Source organism: Seriola lalandi, unplaced genomic scaffold, assembly GCF_002814215.2.
Source record: "Seriola lalandi dorsalis isolate HSWRI2012SDOR001 ecotype SW California unplaced genomic scaffold, Sedor1 jcf7180002054682, whole genome shotgun sequence".
NCBI classification, from domain to species: domain Eukaryota; kingdom Metazoa; phylum Chordata; class Actinopteri; order Carangiformes; family Carangidae; genus Seriola; species Seriola lalandi.
In genome coordinates, this window is record NW_019525235.1 from 1123974 (window position 1) to 1129973 (window position 6000).

Below are 6000 nucleotides of genomic sequence, written 5' to 3' on the forward strand. Positions count from 1 at the left end.
CGCACAGCTCCTTATTGATGATTTGCCCATTGGTCTGTGGGAACTCTGTTTCAATCACTTAATTTCCCAAAACCATATATAATCGAACAACCGTTGTATTTTTTAAAGACTAGAGCTTGGCTGTGTTGTTCTCTGGGAAGCTGATTCAAATTGTTGTTGTTATTTATCAGCAGACAAATATGCTGAAACTGATGCAGAAGCTAACATTGGACCAATTGATTTATCAGTCAGTCACTGTTGTAAAGCCCCTATATGTCACACCCTCCCAGTTAAGCTTATTTTTGGCAGCTGAAGAAAAGCTGCTGGTGATAAAATACTGTTCAATGAGTAAGCAGCACAAGACTACAGAGTTAGCAGTGACAAGGACTACAGTGAAAAGGGAACTTACAAACTTGCAGAAAATGGGGTCAAACTCTAAAAAACATATTAATGTCATTAAAGATAAAACTTTCTTGCCTTTAATATTAGCTAGAAGTTGAGCATTTTAACCACAGAGAGACATTAACATGTTTACATTAAATGTGCCCTTACTAGGAGGTGGGAGAAGACTTAAGCATATGCACTGGATGACTAACTTTAATTGAAAAAAAAAAAAAAAAATGGCTGCCATGTTTGGAGCCCTCATCCATTTTTTAATACATCCAGCAGGTAAATAACCGGGACAGGCAGCAACTTCATTATAGACATCGGAAAGTGGAGGTTTTCAGTACTAAAAGGGATGAAGAAAGTAGAAAGAGATGGAGAAAGAAAAACCTGTGAGTGTATGTGTAAGAGAGAAAAGACCACGAAGAGGCCTGCACCAGGTCTATGGCAACCTGTAGTGACATAATAGGGACAACACAGCATTACTATTTATGCACTACTGAAAGAACACTCACATATTAGTTAGTTAATCAGGAAAGAGTCTAGGCTTTATAAACCTTCACCAGCCCTTACAGCAGCTTTAGGTGGCATAAAAAAAGAAATTACCCTTCTGACCTTTCACACTGAGGCAGCGGTCTTCATGTTGGCTGGAGACACAACAGGTGAATTCTTGCTCACTGATGTCTCTATGAGTCTGCCTCCACCGTATCTCATGTGTCTTGTTTTGTCAGGGCAAACAGAAAATAACAGGGAACTCTAGTTTCTCTTCCGATTCTCACTAGTTACAGGCTATTATAGGCACACATGCACACAATGCTAATTGTTGTTCTTAAAAAAGAATATTTTTGCAGAGGACAAAGACAAAATGTTATATTATATACAGTGCATAACATTCATAACTATCTGTTGTCATTATGGGCACAAAGTTCATTTAAGTACTATTTAAGGACTACAGTTAAGTTTATTTTGGCCTTGTAAGAGTTAATGTATCCTGGCTCAGAATTCAGCAAGGCAAAGCCACACCCCAAGATGTATTAACATGATCCAAGAAGCAAAAGTTCAGGAGTAGGCACTGCTGATTGGCTGAAAACCTCGAAGCCTTGCCCCCTGATCAAAAAAGTCACACCCAATATTTAATTTGTAAATAGTCATGAATGAAATACAATTGTTTAAACGCCGGTGATGTGCCAAATATAATGTTCCGCCTAAAGACTCTTCACTAATATTACTCATATGACATCTATTTCATACTTGCAATTCTTTAAATTCTTTGAAGTTATTTTAATTGCACAACACATTTGTAACTGTACAAATAAAACTTGTTGTCATTGCATGTGTGACCCACCGAGTTCAAACATGAGTCTTAGATATATTGAAAAAAAAAAGGAAGAAAAAAAGATTATTTTCAGTGTACTTTCAGACCAAAAAGCTTTACAATATAAAAGGCTAATTTTAAATGATGGTCTAAACACACTAATAGCCGTTTATAATACACAGCATGCTCACTCACTGCCTTCACTAGGACATCTCTGAAGCTCTCAGGGTTGCACACCAGTGGAGACTCCGAGGGCTGCAGCAGCAGAGTGTGCCAGTGTCTGAACTGGAATCAGGTTTCCCTGGCAGGCTTAGGGCTCAGGGGCAGAGGGAGGTTACTGAGGGTGGACATGGAGGCCCTCATGCCTGCACTGTGTTAGAGGCACCTGTTGCAAATGCATTCCCCTTTGTAACTCAATCACATGTCAGACAAGGAAAAGAAAACTGTTATTACAGAGTACTGCTTCATTTAAATCAGTGTCATGCAATTTTCAATTAACTCAAAGGAAAACCCAGCTGGCTCATAAGTCACTGAGGCGGTCTGCTCTGCTATCCCTGCTGCTGGAACTGATTCACGTGAGACAAATGTCTGAAAGCATCAGGAGCATGCAGACATATTAGATGCTTTGAATCTGGTACAGCATAAGTTACATACAGATGATCCAGTGACCCTGTGAGAGGGTCTTGACTCGGTCACTGTTACAGTGAGTTAACTGTAAAACCTGCACATAAATACAGGTTGACAAAACTCAGAAAAGTTACTCTCAAAAGCAAACTTGTAAAACAGAACCAAATTTATGAGCGACCATCAAATCATCATATGCCATAAACTAGCACCTCAGGTGCACAGGAGTAATTCATTAAAATCACATTCTCCTGGCATTTTAGTATCTTAATTTGATGACACAGATACTTGAAGCTGTAATCAGCAATGACAATACATTAATAAATCTTAATATATCCATCTGTATGTTTAAGTGTTGTCCCAGATGCTCTCTATACTCTGCTGTTGAGGAATGCTTGCTCTTCTTCCTGTCATGTTGATGTGGGTGCATCTGCTCAAATGATATGTGAATTTAAAATAAACACTTTGCTTAATCATTAATTTATCACAATAATTGGAAATACAACAGTGGAAAAACAGACACCACTTAATTCTTGATACTGCAGAAGCATTACAGTACCAAGTTGGACTGTAAGAAGTTCCTACATGGAAACATTTTGTGGTTATCAGAGCTTTTGTTTTTTTATGTGATTTCTGTCATGCATTTGAATTCCACTGTCATGTAGTTAACACAGAAATGTAAAGCCAACCATCACTTAAAACAGGATTGAGGCTATCTCTCAGAAATGTTGCTGTGGCAGCTTAAAATGAATGTACAATCTTTTGTACCACATTATGGCCATGTGCTATAGTGTTACAGTGCAATGAAAACTACTATGGCTTATATATAGAACAACTTGTGGTTCTACAAAGAACTTTCTGGTTTTAAATTGGGCGATTACTAGCTATATGGATTAAAAATTTGTTCCTGTACCAGCAAAGAGCCTTTTTTTTTCTTTTTTCTTTTTTTTTGTTGAAAATCCATCATTTTTAAAAGTGCACCAAAAAAGCCACCAAAAACCATCTGGCTCTTCTGAAAATTTTTAAGTTTAGGCATTTGAACTTTTCATCCTACAGCCATATCTGAGCCATACTCCACTAATGTGTGCTGCATGTGTGAAAGTGTGTAAGGAAAGACTTCTTCAAAGAGTAAGAGGTAACTGAGTATGAGGATCTAAAACAGGGCACAGCTGTTCACACAGGCCTGTCCCTTTGCCTGCCCCTCTCCCTATGAAGGTCCAGGCCCATGCACCCCTGGAGACCCCTGGGTAATAATGCAGTGGTCACGCCAGCCTAGCTCCCGACTGACACTTCAGACAAAGTGGGCGAGCAACTCCAATGAAACAAGGCAGACAGATACTAAATGTTGCACTAACCAATCCGATTGAAAAAGCATTATAAACACTTAAATGTTTTTTTTTTCTATTATGTCCTATTCCAGGGTAAATCTCTTTACGTCTGACTCCAGTGGCCACACAGACATAACAAGAACTTGGACAAACCAGGTCTGTGTAGCAGTTGATGATTAGTGCTTCAACCCCATTAGTACAGAGACTTTGTAGTGGGAAAAAGAAAATCAGAAAAGACCAGTGTGATAAAACCAGCACTCATGGCTTTAACCTTTTCATCCTTGTATGTCATCAACCTATTCATTAAAGAAGCATGCAAGGCTGTCGACCTAATGTATCAAATGCATCAAGACACAGCTGCAAAGTGTGATTTCTTATTGTGTTTTTTTCTAGGACATCATGCCATAAGTGTGTATAAAGTAACTGTTTGAGAAAGAGATGATGGCTCTTACTGTTTGAAACTTTGTCGGACTGTAACAGCCCCACTTGCAAGTGTGGTGATAAAACTCAGAAAGACATTCTCTTGTTTGTGAGCCTTTTTTATTACAGAATTCCCACCACAACTTCATGTCTGTTACTAATTGTACTCAAACCAGGCTTCTAATCCAAAACAAATCCCATAATTGAAATATAGCATAACATTTTAACTACACCATGTACTGCAGGGAACTAAGGTGATGCAGCGGTTACAGAGATACTGGAGCCAAATAGTGAACAAAGTCATTAAAAGCTTTAACCTGTGATGGAAGCTGCACAGCACATAACGCATCTACTTAATTAGGTTGGGAGAACTGGTTTGGAAGAGAACATGTTCAGTGGTAAATTTGTGCTGATTTAATTTGTAGATTATTTGAAGGTGATCTCCGCTCTCTAGCTCCCTAATTGATCAACTGCGCTAATGTCTTCTTTGGTGAATAAAGTAACGTTAGACTTCCTTGCTTGATTGAATCCATGTTAACAACTGAAATGATAGCAAATGTATGTAAGAGCAATTTACTCACATAGAGAGACACTGTACAACAATGTAATTTATAGTAATAATGATGAAATAACAAAATTGATGCAGCTTAATGGGACATGACAAATATTAAAATATGTTAAAGAGACTAACTTTCATTTACTGTTTACTGCAATTATTATCTAAGTAACTATGTAAAAATGTATGAATGAACATTTAATTATTTTTCTTTCATCACTATTTCAAATTTCTTTATTTTTTCAAGAACAGTATGTGTGTCATCTGGTCTCTTTCCTGACTTGATATTAGCGAATCAGCAAGCTGAATGTTGTGGTAATTATTTACCAAATGTATCTAATGTTCTTAACTATTTCATGGCAGCATTTGAATATGGTTCATTAATTGTGCTGTCATGTTAACTCAACATGGTCATAACCGGCAAACTATAGTACGATCTAATCTTGTGAAAGTGATTTCAAAGTACACTAAATTGCTGAACTAAATCAAAGGAAACCAATGAAAGACACATAATTAATGATTCATGCAAACAAAATATTTTACAACGTATGTGGTGAAGCACAGACGGATGAAATAAGAGTGAACTCTGACTGACAGGGCTCTTGAGGATCAAGGCATTGCAGAGATTGCAATGTGGTTAAAATTTCCGAAGTACTCAAACTATGGATGAGTGGCAGTTTTAGGAGTTAGGAGCACTTAAGAGAGGTGTGGTTTGGGGAAAATTAGCTTTCTAGATGCATTATGTATGTAGAAACATAACATCTTTAAGGTCAAAACTGAACTTCTTGAAGATAATAAGCTCATATTCAGGTCATTGCATTGCCTGTTTATTGCAGATCAAGGCTGTATTTTTCCAACAAGTTATCCAGTTTATATAACCATTTCTTCGTACAAAAAACAGGTAAAAAAACACATGCACCAATGACACTTGTGCAAACATTACAAAGCTTACCCATTACCCATTGTTTTTTTTACTGTAGTGATGCAGTGAGTGCAGTGTTTTTGTATCATGAAACTGCAGGGAGAGAAAATGGAACAGCCGAGGGGAAAGAAGTATAGTTAAATCTCTAATTGGAGGCAATTTGATTCATTTAGCTGTTGAGAGACAAGGAGTCCAAGGAGACAGTGCCTGAGGCAGTGTTTTTGTCATCTTCTTTTTGTATCAGTTAGAGTAATTCATGTCCCCAGGGGCCGGCTGTCAGTAGCAAGGCTCCATGAACACATTCCTTCTGATCCAGCCCATTATCGGCCCATTCAGCAGCACTGGAGCCTGCTTACATGGGCCTCTCTCCGGGATGACCTCCTGGGCCCTCGCCTGGGCCTGACTCAACACTCCCACTAATCCACACCTCAAAGACTACAAACACAAACTTAGATTAAAGTCTGGGGATGGA